The 15885-nt window shown below is 41.8% G+C and overlaps 1 protein-coding gene across 6 annotated transcripts in view; it reads right to left on the bottom strand.

Moving 5' to 3' along the window:
• Positions 1-15885, bottom strand: part of SPATS2L (spermatogenesis associated serine rich 2 like) — a 131185-nt gene that overhangs the window by 76777 nt on the left and 38523 nt on the right. For 2 of the 6 annotated variants that reach the window (XM_074967871.1, XM_074967868.1), the window contains exon 3: positions 13936-14063. The exons of the other annotated variants lie outside the window; for them this stretch is intronic. The gene's annotated coding sequence lies outside the window, so the exon portion shown is untranslated. The remainder of the gene's footprint in view (positions 1-13935; positions 14064-15885) is intronic. 6 annotated transcript variants of the gene reach the window in all.

Raw genomic sequence — 15885 nt, 5'->3', positions numbered from 1 at the left:
AAATGAGAAAAAGGCAGTGCAGGCATATAAGGAGCTCCAGTCCAGGAGGAATGGTAGGCCTGTGAAGGTGGAGGAGCGTGGCCTCTTCCTTCACCAAGGGAAAGAGTGGCTCGCAGCCAGCCCAGACGGAATTGTCAGAGAAGCAGATACAGGGAAGCTGCTGGAGGTCAAGTGTCCCTATAAGGTTTGGGCTGGAAGAGCGCTGAGGAGTTTGCTGGCAAGGCAGACAAGCTGGTGTATCAGGGAGTTTTCACACATCTTAGCAGCAGCAAAGCTCCCACTTGCTGAGGCAGAGAGGGGTAACACACAGTGGCTCACAGCTCTGGGTATCTGCAGCAGTTTGTCACAAACCACCTTCTGGATGCTCGCTCTCATTTAGGAGTAAAGCAGCATTTGTTTGCTGTAACTTAATTCTAAATTACAGTGAACTAAGGCCACTTTACTCCTGAATGAAAGCATCCAGGTGGGTGTTTAACATGCTTGAATTTGGCAGTGAAAAATCAGCTAATGCGATCCTGGGATGCATAAATAGGGGAATCTTGAATAGTAGCAGAGAGGTTATTTTACCTCTGAATTTGACACAGGTGCAACCACTGCTGGAATACTGTATCCAGTTCTGGTGTCCAGAATTCAAGAAGCATGCTGATAATTTGGAGAGAGTTCAGATAAGAGCCATGAGAATGATTAAAAGATTAGAAAACTTGCCTTACAGAGATAGACTCAAAGATATCAAGCTATTCAGCTTAACAAAGAGGTTAAGGGATGACCTGATTACAGTCTATAAGTATCTACGTGGGGAACAAATATTTACTAATGGGCTCTTCAGTCCAACAGAGAAAGGTATAACATGATTCAATGGCTGGAAGCTGAAGCTAGACAAAGTCAGACTGGAAATTAGGCATACATTTTTAATGGTGAAAGTAATTAACCAATGGAACAATTTACAAAAAGGTTGTGGTGGAACCTCCATCACTGACAATTTGTAAATCAAGATTAGATGTTTTAAAATGTGCTCTAAGAATTATTTTGGGGAAGTTCTATGGCCCGTGTTATACAGGCGATCAGACTAGTCACAGTGGTCCCTTCTTGCCTTGGAATCTATGAATTTATGTGCACTGATTTCAAATGTTATTTGATTTGCTTTGCCTCTCCTGAGTGCCTGCATCTAGACAAGCTCTCAGACACCTGCTGCACTGTGTGTTAGCCTAACCCCTCTTTCTTCCAGCTAATTTCTTTTGCACGTCCTGTGACAAAGCATCTCCCATTCCTGGATGCCACCTAGGATAACTTCCTCGCTGCCATCCCTGGTCCTTCAATAACAATATCAGACTGCTGTCCTAGTTTTCCCTTTTAAAAGTCTGATCATCTATTACTGCAGTATCTCTTATAAAGACAACTGGCAGGAGATAACAAGTTTATCAGCAGCAGTGCAATAAATCCATTCTTCAGTCCTACCAAATGGGACAGTACAACCTCTGAAAGTCAGAGCAGTTGCTTGTGCAGATTTTCACCATTCACTGCAGAGTGCAGTCTTTGCAGTTTTATTATTCAGAATGTGCTCAAGGAAGGACTGTAGTGTATTTTCACTAAGGGTCATTTAATCATTTCCAAGTTACTCAGTCAAAATCCCCCTGCTGGCACACAATGTACAGGAAACCAAAGTAATCACAGTTTCAGAGCCCGCTTCAAAATACAAGACACAATGTACCAAGCATCTAATGAGATTGGAGTGGCCTGAACTGTGCTCTCTTCTTCTGCATGCTACTTCCTCTACAAAATTAGATCCCCTTTTTAAATGAGTTTGCTATCTATCCCAGGTGTATTGTATTACACTGTCTTCTCTGTAGTCTACCATATGTTTTAGGTAATAACAAAAGGCAGCAGAGTTGGAGACATAAGTCCTTCAATTCACATGCATAATTTCCGTAGACATTACCTTTGAGAGGTATCTGCCAAACTGGTACAGAATTCCAGATAAATATGAACGTGGGCCTTTGGTGCAATTTCTTGTATACAATCTTTGTTTAGAAATCTATCAAAAAATCTTATAAAATGCAGCCAAATGCACCTGCTATTTCAAAATGATACAGGGGATCACTGCTCAGTTCCCCACCTCTATTTTGTTTAAATAACTTAAACAAAATTATCCCTTCATGTCCAGATCTAAATGCTGACCTGTATGTGACTGTTCTTGAATTCTCATGTTTGAGCAAAAAATATAGTTGTTACTCAATGGTACTGTCATTTTAAATGCAGTGGTGATAAAAAATAAACAGCTGAAATAGGCAGATCTTCCTTTTACAATTTCACCTTTAAAGTAGTACTTTAGTCAGTGAATGCAGTGAATACTGTGAAATGAGCAGTATGGTAATAATAATTAAATAACGGCATTGACTTATTTTGTTTAGGAGAATCCATCCTCAACAAACAGGATTCTGAAGACTATCCACTTTCAAGATCACCATCGTTTTCTATAGTTTCAGAGTTATCTGCCAATGATCGTGTTTCAGTCACATCCTGTATGTCACATAGCCACAGTAGCAAAAAGAAAAAAAAATCTCCATCATCCAGAAACAACCACAGACAAGTTTCATAGTAGCAACCATGTTAGTCTGTATCTGCAAAAAGAAAAGGAGGACTTGTGGCATCTTAGAGACTAACAAATTTATTTGAGCATAAGCTTTCATGAGCTACAGCTCACTTCATCGGATGCATTCCGTGGAAAATACAGTGGGGAGATTTATATACACAGAGAACACGAAACAATGGGTGTTACCATACACACTGTAACGAGAGTGATCAGGTAAGGTGAGCTATTACCAGCAGGATAGCGGGGGGGGGGGGGGGACCTTTTGTAGTGATAATCAAGGTGGGTTATTTCCAGCAGTTGACAAGAATGTCTGAGGAACAGCGCGGGGGGGGGGGGGGAATAAACTGGGGAAATAGTTTTACTTTGTGTAATGACCCATCCACCCGCAGTCTTTATTCAAGCCTAAGTTAATTGTATCCAGTTTGCAAATTAATTCCAATTCAGCAGTCTCTCGTTGAAGTCTGTTTTTGAAGTTTTTTTGTTGAAGAATTGCCACTTTTAGGTCTGTAGTCGAGTGACCAAAGAGATTGAAGTTTTCTCCAACAGGTTTTTGAATGTTATAATTCTTGACTTGTGATTTGTGTCCATTTATTCTTTTATGTAGAGACTGTCCAGTTTGGCCAATGTACATGGCAGAGGGGCATTGCTGGCACATGATGGCATATATCACATTGGTAGATGTGCACGTGAACGAGCCTCTGATAGTGTGGCTGATGTGCTTAGGCCCTATGATGGTGTCCCCTGAATAGATATGTGGACACACTTGGCAACGGGCTTTGCTGCAAGGATAGGTTCCTGGGTTAGTGGTTCTGTTATGTGGTGTGTGGTAGACAAGTTTGTGATAAGAACCAGCAGATTACAAAAAGAGGTAATTGATGAAAAAATTGCCCAGTTTGTTTATGCAACAAACTCTCCTTTCTGTATGATTGAGAACCCACACTTCATTAACATGGTTCAGTCATTAAGACTAGGATACTGTCCACCCAACAGAGCAGATGTCGCAGGCAAACTGCTGGATAAAGTGTATGAAAGAGAAATTGAGCAGTGTGCAAAAGGTCTAGAGGGTAAAATTGTTAACTTGAGTCTTGATGGGTGGAGCAATGTCCACAATGATCCTGTTGTATGTGCCTGTGTGACAAAAGAAGAAGGGAATGTCTTCCTTACAGAAAAAATTGACACATCAGGAAATGCACACACAGCAGAATACTTACAAGAAATTGCAGAAAAAGCTATAACAAACTGAAAAAAATTCAAATGTCTAGTATGAAGCTTGGTCACAGATAATGCTGCAAATGTATCCCAGATGAGAAGAAATTATTTAGAAGAGAGTCCCAACCTAATAACATATGGTTGCAGTGCTCATTTGATGCACCTCCTAGCCAAAGACTTCAGTGTTCCAGAAATAAAGGCTAATGTTGAAATTGCAAAATACTTCCGTAACAACCACTTTGCAGCAGCTGCTCTGAAAAAAGAGGGAAGAACCAAGCTAACTCTCCCACAAGATGTGCGATGGAACTCAGTAGTGGACTGTTTTGAGCACTATATCAAGAACTGGCCTAATCTGATGACAGTTTGTGAACAAAATCGTGAAAAAATAGATATCACTGTCACAGCTAAAGTTCTCAACATTGGGCTTAAGAGAAATGTTGAACACATGCTGAATACCCTGAAGCCTATTTCTGTAGCCTTGAACAAAATGCAGGGAAATAGCTGTTTTATTGCTGACGCTGTTGAAATTTGGAAGGAACTGAGTGAGATCTTAAAAAGAGAAATATGCAATGACAGAGTTAAATTACAAGCATTAAAAAAACGAATGGGACAAGCACTATCTCCAGCTCATTTTCTTGCAAATATTTTCAATACTCGATACCAGAGTCAAAGCTTAACTGCTGAAGAAGAGGAGTTGGCTATGACATGGACATCCAGCAATTATCCCTCCATAATGCCAACTATAATAAACTTCAGAGCTAAGGGTGAACCATTCAAGAAATATATGTTTGCTGATGATGTTTTAAAGAGAGTCACACCAGTGAACTGGTGGAAGTCACTTATGCACTTGGATTCAGAGACTGTTGAAGTGATAATCTCACTATTAACAGCAATAGCTTCTTCTGCTTGTGCAGAAAGAATATTTTCTTCCTTTGGACTAATTCATTCCAAATTGAGAAATCATTTGGGACCTGAAAAAGCAGGAAAGCTTGTTTTTCTTTTCCAGATTATGAACAAACAGGAAAATGAAGGTGAAGACGACTGAGCTAGCTGCAGAAGCCAATATTTTAAATTTCTCATGTTGACCTGGCTGACATAGTCGATTTAATTTTTGTTTTGTTTTTTAAAAATATTTCATCTATTTTAGTTAAAAACAATTTAAACAAAAACAAACCTGATTTTAAAAAACTTTAATGTTTAACCAAATTCAAAAATTCATATGCTTGTTTTGTTAAAATATTATATGTTTGCTGTTGAAGAAAATAATCCAGAATACATAACCTTGTTGTTTTAGTTAAATAAAACAATTTAAATGTCTGTCTGGTGATGTTCTCCTAATACAGCATGGCAAGAAAATCATCCAAATATTAATGATTAACCTGTTGAATTGGAGATAGTTCACCTCCCAATGACTTCATAAATATCTACTTCAATTATCTTTGGTAAATGAAATAACCAAACATTTATTCATTTTCTGACATAGCTGTAAAACTATCTGAAAAGTTTTCAGAATAAATCACTTTAAAAATGTATAGTGTGTACCTTCTAAAAATGAAATCTACATCTATCTCTGAGTTGTGAAGAATATGTATTAAGGTTATAACAACCAACAAGAATGCACTTTTATGGAGAAATCCATGATTACAACGAGTCTTCCTGACTAGTGATTTAAATCATGATTTAAATCAAATCCACGCTCCTCACATATCTGCGCAGAGCATGTGTAATTTATCACCTTTCAGAAAATAGTTCAGGCCCCTAATAAATTAGTCGTACCAATTAGCAGGGCACATTTCCCACAAGTAAAAAAATACATATATACGCCCTTACTAGAAGATAGTACCAATAGACCTGGAGCTCACGTGCAGATTTCTGCCAAGGGTCGGGTTCAAATTTACAATATAGGGAGGTAGCTCAGGTTCCATGACCACACCCAGTCCCCTCGAGCTATCCAGTTACTAGGTATGTCTCCAGTGCAATGGAAGGTGTGACAGAAGCAGGGGTAGGCATACCTGCAATAGCTTTAATCTGTCTAGCACAGCTAATAGTGAGAGCTCCAGGGCAGGTTAGCAACACGAGTACATAATCAGAGGCTAGTACTGCCCACATTGAAGCCTACGCCAAGCATATTCCCTGCTATTTTTAGCTGTGCTAACTAGATTAAAGCTAGCGAGGGTACGTATACCCGAACTGCAATTACACCTTTGACTGCAGTGTATACTTATTGCTACAATAGGCTGTTTGCAAACCCTCTTATCTAGTCTTGCTACACATGCACATTTCAAACTCTTTGGAGAGCTAAACTCTTTCTTTAATAATTTTTTCAGCATTACTTCCACAATGGGCCAGTGGGTACCCTACACTAGCTGAGATAAATGTCTTCCATTGGGGAAGAATTAGAGCCATGCTTTGTGGCCCTGGTCTGCACAAAAAACAACAGTAGAAAAAGCTGCTGTATCTCAGGAATCCATTTTTCAAATGACCCCAAATTTGGACCACTAACGCTACCCACTACTCCTGTGAGGCACATACATTTTCAAGACAATCCAAGTAAGCATGTGAATTTCAGAGCACTTAGAAGATTCAACCTTTAAACAGAAAGCACTGCTCGACCTTAAAAATATCAGAGCTGATGCTCTGCTATAATAAATCAATAAAAATCATTCTCATGAGCTTTTATCTCACTAAGGCAGAAATCTCATGAGAACAGCCAACCTCAGGAGGATGCAAAATATACGTTTGCATTTGCAATAATAAAAAACAAAGGTAACAAATGGCAACACATAGTCATTATTCATCTTGCACTTGTGCAATTGGCACAAAAACAAAGGTGGCTTATGTATTTATTATTTTTACGAATACCTGGAATTAGAAATTACTTCTCTTTTCACATTTAATTGTAAATACTTCAGTTCAAATTCTCACCCTTATGTCTCTGCAACCTTTCAGGCTCTTTTAGGGCAGAATTTTGGCCATTATTCTTGCCATATTTGTATTTTTTTTTTTTTAAACTATGGTACAAGAAACCTGAAACACAGCACAGGCACAAGGCCAGATCCTGCAGTCATTTGCAACCATTTACTTGAATGCAGAAGCTGGCATACAATATAATAAAAGTACACGTTTCCCTATACAATTTAGAATACTGCAAGTACATATTTATAAACACACACACATAGATGCATTATACACACACACACTCAGATATTTTGTTTGTATAAAATTATGCACAACACCTATGTGAATCTCATTACTGTTATCCTCATCTTTCCTATTGCTTGTTGCTCTCACTTGTTACATCTTGCTGGAAGTTAAACTGTAAAGGGTTTAGGTAGGGAACTTGTCTACTTGTGTGTTTGTACAGGCTCTAGCATTATGGGGCCCTGATCCTGATGTGGGGGTTTGAGTGCTGCTGTGATATAAATAACAAAACACCCCCGCCACCATGCAGAGTCATTAGTGGAATCTGAAGTATGTGCAACAGGTTAAAGCAGGGGTTGGCAACCTTTCAGAAGTGGTGGGCCGAGTCTTCATTTATTCACTCTCATTTAAGGATTCGCATGCCAGTAATACATTTTAACGTTTTTAGAAGGTCTCTTTCTATAAGTCTATAATATATAACTAAACTATTGTTGTATGTAAAGTAAATAAGGTTTTTAAAATGTTTAAGAAGCTTCATTTAAAATTAAATTAAATTGCAGATCTTATCAGTTTAGTGTGATCCTTGCCCTTGCTTTTCCTTGCTGAGTTTTCCAACGTCTGGCACGTATTAGGATACTTTAAGCTGCACACAGGCTTCTGAGTAATCAGTTGTTAACCGGCTCCGAGAGGGAGAGAGGACAGATTTCATGTGTGAAAATACCTGTTCACACAGGTATGTGGATCCAAATGCTGAAAACATTGCAAACAGTTAAATTTCACTGGCAAGGACGTCCAGCAGGTCAAGAGTAGAGGCCCCATGATCTCTCGGTAGCTTCAAGTGCACTCCGCAGATCTCCAAACTTTGATGCCCACAATTCTGAGCTTTTTAACTGAATGATCTGCATTTTGAAATCTTCAACACCCATCTATTGAAATACAGACAAATCCAAGTCGCTGTCGTTGAACTTTTTAGGTTTAATTAGAAAAGAAAGCCTTGGGCCAAATCGCTGGAAATCTTGAAATCTGTCAGAAAATTCTGATTCCAGTTCTTGCATGTACATTCTAATCTCAACATCAAACGCAGTGCGCTGTTCCATGTGGCGTGATTAGTGATGTAAGCAACAAATCAGGACTTAAAAATATCCCAGCACAGTGGTGCTGGAACAATTTTTAAGGTGGGGGTGCTGAGCTGTGCCCCCTCTTGCCCCTGTCTTCACCCCTCACTGCCCCAGGCTGGGGCCAGTGGGCCACAGCTGGGGTCGGCTGCAGAGCTCTGGGCCAGCAGCCAGGACCCCAGGCCATCAGCAGAGCCCCCCGGACCAGTGGCCGGGACCTGGGGCTGGCAGCGGGCTAAGCGGGGCCGGCAGATGGAACCCCAGCTGGCAGGGGGCCGGCAGCCAGTACCCCAGGCAGCAGCGGAGTCCTCAGGACTGCTGGCCAGGACCCGGGCAGTGTGAGTGCCACTGAAAATCAGCTTGCATGCCGCCTTTGGCACGCGTGCCATAGGTTGCCTACCCCTGGGTTAAAGCATAAAAAAGTCTGTTAGTACCAGGCAGAATGCTTAGAATTGATCAGCAGGTCAAGTTAACCTGCCCCTGTCATTCTCAGTGTTCTGCTCCAGTGACCAAAGTCACAGTTAAGATAACTTTTGTGAAAAAAATATACAGCAGACAGGGTTAAATCACAGATAAAAGGTAAAAACTGTATTGAAGGTAGACATAAAATTCATCAAGCTGCATTTTATCTTGTACCCCATATAATGATATCTAGATGAATGGAAGGCAAGAGACTAGAAATAAAATTTAAATTCAACTGAGGGGGTTCTAATGATATTGTAAACATTAAAAACTGACCATTTATGGTATCATTAAAAATGTGGTAATCAATCTCTCTCACTCCCTGTCCTTTTTCAAAAATACATCTATAAAATATGGAGTTCAATCTTTATACGCTTATAAAATATTTTATTATAGAAAAATTAATCAAGCATTTGTTAAAGAAGGGACACACCTAACATTTAGTTAACACACTAAATGTTTTAAGAAACCATATTAGAGTCAGTTTAGGCAGAGCATGATTGGTAGAAACTCTGTCACTCTCTATATGGGTTGAAAAAGGAGTACAAATGATCCCTTTAAAAACCCCAAAATTTTATCCATCAGTCATTAAGAAAGCATACAATGCTATTATGCTTTCTGAGCAAGTAATGGGAACAGGGAACATAAGAACACTACAAGATTTTTGGAACAGTCCTTTCATTAGGTAACACTGGGTAAGAGTCTGAAAACCACCTAAAGCCAGATCCTCAAAGGTCTTTTAGGTGCCTAAGTCTCACTGAAATCTATGGGAGTTAGGTGCCTAAATAGCTTTGAAGAGCTGAGCCTAAGTGACTCATGAGCGTCAACAGGACTTGTGCTCCCAAGTCACATAGGCTCTTCTGAAAATCCCTCCTGTTCTGTTTCTCATCCTGACTTTTAAGAGAGTTTCACATCTCCATTCATCCCAGCCAGGAAAGGTTACACAGAAATGTCCTGTTCAGAGCAGTATGCAAAACCTCAGTTGTAGGAAACTGATGCACAGAGTGAGATCTTCTCTTATTTCTGTATTATTTAAATCATACTGTACCATATTTAAGCCTCATTTTTACTTTGGTTTTGTATCCACTTCCAAGGTATATGATCATGGATTTCTGCTTGCCTCCAACAGCCATCCAAATGTGCCTGGGAAGACTCCCAGGCAGTGACTAGAGCAGAGGTGGACAAACTACGGCCTGCGGGACCGTCCTGCCTGGCCCCTGAGCTCCTGGCCTGGGAGGCTCGCCCCCGGCTCTACCCCTGCTATTCCCCCTCCCACACTGCCATGTGGGCAGCAGGGTTGCAAGCTCCTGCCACTCTGAACGGCATGGTAAGGGGGCGGCGGTGGCGCGCATGCGGTGGTGAACAGGTTGAGTAGTGGGTCCTGGGGGGCAGTCAGGGGACAGGGAGCAGGAGGCGGCTGGATGGGGCGGAGGTTCTGGGGCGGTTGGGGAACAGGGTGGGTTGGGTAGGGCATGGGAGTCCCGGGGGGCCTGTCAGAGGGTGGGGATGTGGATAGGTCGGGGCAGTCAGGCAGCGGGGAGGGTTGAATAGGGTGTGGGATCCCGGTGGGGGGGTTTGGGGCAGGGGGTCCTAGGAGGGGGCAGTCAGGGGATGGGAAGTGGGAGGGGGCGAATAGGGGGCGGGGGCCAGGCTGTTTGGGGAGGCACAGCCTTCCCTACCCGGCCCTCCATACAGTTTTGCACCCCGATGTGGCCCTTGGGCCAAAAAGTTTGCCCACCCCTGGACTAGAGTGTAGATTTAGTTGGTTTAAACTGAGGTGTCAGTGCTTTCAACCACCCCTTCACTGTAGACTATTCTTTTTCCTTATGGACCACCTGATCCATTCATTCTCTTCCACAGCTCTTGTGCAATGCCTTCCATCTAAGGAAAAGAGCAGTCTCCAATGAAAATGCAACACTACTTCATAGTCAGTCACTAGCAGGTGCCAAAATGTGATGAGTTATATCTTGTTCTCCCAAGATCTCTTCAAGATAATATCCTAGAACCAGTAAAGAAGGGGCTGGTGATGATGTAACCATTGCCCCTACCTCTTCCCTGGGGTTCTTGCAGGGAAGAGCAGCTTTAAATTCCTGCACTACTCCAATAACATCCCTACTGACAGAGGCTACCTGAGATGAATCAATCATCCCTTGGTTTACCAAGCCCTTTCCCTCTACCAGGGAAGGCCCATCCACTGTAGGGACTGTGCCAGCCAGTACTGGGCCCTGTAGCAGAGCAAGAGTTGTGAACAGCTTGCATTGATGATGAACCTTTTGTCACTAGGGTTTAGAGTATGGGTTCTCCTGGCTTCCGCTCTATGAGTGAATCTGACTCACTGTATATTATTCAGCATGAACTGGATGTGTCTCGAGTCCTAGGATTAATATGCAACTCTCACTAATATAACTGTGTACAACTAGTGGCTGGACTCAGCTACTCAGAGTAGATAAAACAGTCCTCTCTCATATGCAGCGTGAAGAGGATTTCTCCCAGCATTTTAGAAAGAACCAGCTTTGAAAGAAAATTCACTTTCCATAGCAGAGTTTGCCAAAATAAACATTTGAATCTCACTCTTCACTAAGTGTCTGGAAGAGTCTTGCGAAACATGGTGATAAAGAGCAGTGAAATATAAAAATCCGCTCTGCAAAAACTACACACTCCCTCTAACAATTTTTTCCACTGTAAAACCAGAGTTAACTTCCAATTTCCACAAACTGTATATTATCTACTAGTCATTCTAGCCAGGTATTTGAGTCATTCAAAATAATTTACACTGTCTCTGATTTTAGCTTAGCACAAACTGTAGATCAATTTATTTCTGCTGCTGCCCAAATTTGTACTGCTACATGGACTGTGGCATGTCTGAATACTAATGCCTGAACTAGCAGGATAGCTTTTTCTTTTAATCACAGTCGTATTTTTTAGGGCTGTCAAGTGCTTAAAAACATTAATCGCGATTAATCGTGTGATTAATCACACTGTTAAACAATAATAGAATACCACTTATTTAAATATTTTGGATGTTTTCGACATTTTCAAATATATTGGTTTCAATTACAACACAACACAAAGTGTACAGTGCTCACTTTATATTTATTTTTGATTACAAATATTTGTGCTTAAAAAACAAGAGAAATAGTATTTTTCAATTCACCTCATACAAGTACTGCAATACAATCTCTTTATCATGAAAGTTGAACTTATAAATGTAGAATTATGTACAAAAAATAACTGCATTCAAAAATAAAACAATGTAAAACTTTAGCGCCTACAAGTTCACTCAGTCCTATTTCTTGTTCAGTCAGCCACTCAGACAAACAAGTCTGTTTGCATTTGCAGGAGATAATGCTGGCGACTTCTTGTTTACAATGTCACCTGCAAGTGAAAACAGGTGTTCATATGGCACTGTTGTAGCTGGCGTCACAAGATATTTACGTGCCAGATGCATTTAAAATTCATACATACCTTCGTGCTTCAACCACCATTCTAGAGGACATGCATCCATGCTAATGATGGGTTCTGGTAGATAACGATCCAAAGCAGTGCAGACCGACGCAGGTTCACTTTCATCATCTGAGTCAGATGCCAGCAGCAGAAGGTTGATTTTCTTTTTTGGTGGTTCGGGTTCTGTAGTTTTTGCATCAGAGTGTCACTCTTTTAAGACTTCTGAAAGCATGCTCCACACCTCGTTCCTCTCAGATTTTGGAAGGCACTTCAGATTCTTAAACCTTGGGTCGAGTGCTGTAGCTCAGGGGTTCTCAACCTTTTTCTTTCTGAGGCCACCCCAACATGCTATAGAAACTCCACGGTCCAGCTGTGCCACAACAACTGTTTTTCCTGCATATAAAAGCCAGGGCCGGCATTAGGGGGTAGCAAGCAGGGCAACTGCCCGGGGCCCCACACCACAGGGGGCATCGTAAAGCTAAGTTGCTCAGGCTTTGGCTTTAGCCCCAGGTGGTGGGGCTTCGGGCCCTGGGCTGCAGTTCTGCCCAACGGGGCTTTGCCTTTCTGCCCTGGGTCCTAGCAAGTCTAACACCAGCCATGCTTCACGGACTCCATGAAACCTGCTCGCGACCCTCCAGGGGGCCCCGGACCTCTGGTTGAGAACCACCGCTGTAGCTATCTTTAGAAATCTCACATTGGTACCTTCATTGCGTTTTGTCAGATTTGCAGTGAAAATGTTCTAAAATGAACAACATGTGCTGGGTCATCATCCGAGACTGCTATAACATGAAATATATGGAAGAATGGGGGTAAAACAGAGTAGGAGACATACTATTCTCCCCCAAGGAATTCAGTCACAAATTTAATTATTGCATTTTTTTTTAATGAGAGTCATCAACATGGAAGCATGTGTTCTGGAATGGCGGTCAAAGCACAAAGGGGCACAGGAATGGTTAGCCTATCTGGCATGTAAATACCTTGCAATGCTGGCTACAAAAGTGCCATGCGAATGCCTGTTCTCACTTTCAGGTGACATTGTAAATAAGAAGCTGGCAGCATTATCTCCCGTAAATGTAAACAAACTTGTTTGTCTTAGCAATTGGCTGAACAAGAAGTAGGACTGAGTGGATTTGTAGGCTCTAAAGTTTTACATTGTTTTGTTTTTGAGTGCAGTTACATAACCAAAAAAAAAATAAATCTACATTTGTAAATTACACATTCATGATAAAGAGATTGCACTACAGTACTTGTATGAGGTGAATTGAAAAATATTATTTCTTTGTTTATCATTTTTACAGTGCAAATATTTGTAATAAAAATAATGATATAAAGTGAGCATTGTACACTTTGTATTTGGTATTGTAATTGAAATAGAGATATTTGAAAATGTAGATATTTAATAAATTTCAATTGGTATTCTATTGTTTAACAGTGCGATTAAAACTCCGATTAATCGCGATTAATTTTTTTAATCAGGATTAATTTTTTTGTGTTAACTGCGATTAATTAACAGCCCTAGTATTTTTTTAAAATAAATTACAGGGTCAATATAAGTATCATGGCGATTTAGGAGCCAGATTTTCAGAAGTGCTCAGCGTCCCAGAGCTCCCATTTACCAATGCTGTAGTGTCTACAAGTTCAGGCTGCGATCGGGGCCTTGTTTACTGTGTGTACGTGGAGCATGTGGAAATAACAGTCCCTACCCCAAAGAGCTGACAATCCAAATAGGCCAGATTTGCAACAGTGCTCAGGCCATATGGGAGCTGTTGGTTGCGGAGTACTTTGGGGAAATCTGGCCTCTTCATTGTAGATGCTTTGGTAGGAGCTGAACTCTTTTGAAAATCTGGCCCCAATTATGGGTGCTGATCACTTCGTTCTGTCCCTAGAACTATACTCAAAATTGCAAGAAAGCAACTGGCAACAACAAAACAAGGGCTACACCATTTCAAACACAATCTGTGCCCTAGGCCATACCAAGAGCTCCCTGGACAGGGCACTGGATGGAGACTCATGAGACCGAGGCTCAATGCTTGGCTCTGCCACTGCTTTGCTGGGTGGTCCTGTGAAAGTCACTTCCTTCTTGGTGCCTCAGTTTCCCCCATCTGTAAAATGGAGGATAAATGATACTGATTTCTTTGTAAAAGGTTTTGAGATCTATGGATGCAAAGCACTGTATAAAGGCTAATTATTATTATTGTTGTATACAAAGCTTCATGCAAAGCAACCTCAATTTACTGTGGTTTTGCTTCCCCAGTTGCAAATGAGATTTCTCTGTATTTCAGCTGTACATTTTTCCACAGGGGAAGGGGACAGACAGGCAGGCTATACTAGGGAATTTTTGCACCCCCTGCAAACCTTGGAGGGGGCAGTTTGGAGCAGGACAGAGTAAGGGCTAAGGATCCATCAGAGGCCCACAAAAAGAGGTGCAGAAGGGCAGCAGCTGCTACTTCAAGCTAGGGATCCAATGCCCACTGAATTCAATGGAAAGACTCTTATGGACTTCAGTGAGCTCTGATCCATGGCCTTACATTGTAATAAAAGCTAAAGAAGGGCTGCACTGCAGCCCTAAGGAGGTATGTGAGGGTGGGAGGAGGTGGAACTTTAGACCCTCACCTCCCACTTAATCCCCAAATAACTCAGAGAGTATGTGGGGATGGGTGAATTTCACCAAACAGAAGAATGCAGTTCCAGTGCTCTGTAGAGTCTTGGCAGCAGCCCAGGCTCCCCACCTTCAAGTACGGACCTGTACCAATACTTCACGTTTTCTCATTTGGCTCAAACTGCTGCTGTGACCCTCAATACACATAGATTCCTCTTAAACACAACACCCAGCAAGTACTATTTTTGAACTGTGACAATATTCTAAGCAGTTTGTAGTAATTAAAGTCTTCATTCACAACTAACTGTCCTGGCAGACAGGACAACAGGCTTCAGCATGTAGTAAAACCACTTTGTCAGCCCTGCCATGAGTTTGTATCTATGGTTTAGCCACTTCTGAGTTGTGCAGCCCTAGCATCAGGCAGGCATCAGACGAGATCTGTGGTTAGATTCAGAACAGAACAGAGCTGTGTTGCTCGCCTCAATGGACCCAACAATTTTGGCTGAACAGAAACAGCTCTCTGTGGTTACTCCGTATGTGGACTTTCTCCCACTAACACACTTGAAAAAACAAGGCACACACACACAAAGAAATTTACTTGGGATAAGATTCTGCTCCTATAGCCACACAGCAGCTCTTGACTGGTTGCCGCTCTCCTTAGATGGGCAGAGGTCTCAATCATGAAAAAGTGGGAGAGGAATGTGGGACAGCGGATCTGAGAGCAGAACTGCATCCATGGTAGTTTGTCAGGGGTTTTCCTCGCTATTGGGGACCAAACATTAGCCTCCTCCCTCACATCCAGAGCTGAGTGAACAATGACTGGTCTGTTCATTCCATCTCCCTGTTGTCAAACTGTGTGCAAGCACACTGAGCTTGCTGGAGGGAAGGTGCAAGGAATGTTTCCTCCCACTAACGCCTTGTGCACCCTGCATTGGGACAGGGGACAAATCACAGTCCAGGCACTCTCGGAATCGCTCCTTGCTACTGCCCCTATAGCTATACTCCCTTTGCATTGTCCTGCACAGTTGGCTTGGTGCACTGGGATGAACAAGTGGCACAATCCAAAGGAATGGTACAGCATGCCAGCTCCCTCTACATGGCAAGGAAGGACTGGGCCTCCTAAATCACAACCCCTCTGAGAGCTCCCCTAGAGGAGAGGTGCAGCTCCCAGTCTGGCAGTTTGACTTGCTGTATTTCTACAAATAGGTCCACTCATCACAATTTTTCAATGAATCTTTTCTGCAAAGCCGTGTTTCAACCTGTAGACTGCTTGCAAATTTTTCAATGCGAGTATATGTGAACACATTTGATATTCAAGATTTGAT

This window comes from Natator depressus, chromosome 11 (genome assembly GCF_965152275.1).
Source record: "Natator depressus isolate rNatDep1 chromosome 11, rNatDep2.hap1, whole genome shotgun sequence".
NCBI lineage: Eukaryota > Metazoa > Chordata > Testudines > Cheloniidae > Natator > Natator depressus.
The sequence above is the reverse complement of the archived record's forward strand: the minus strand, read 5'-3'. Positions and strand labels throughout refer to the sequence as shown.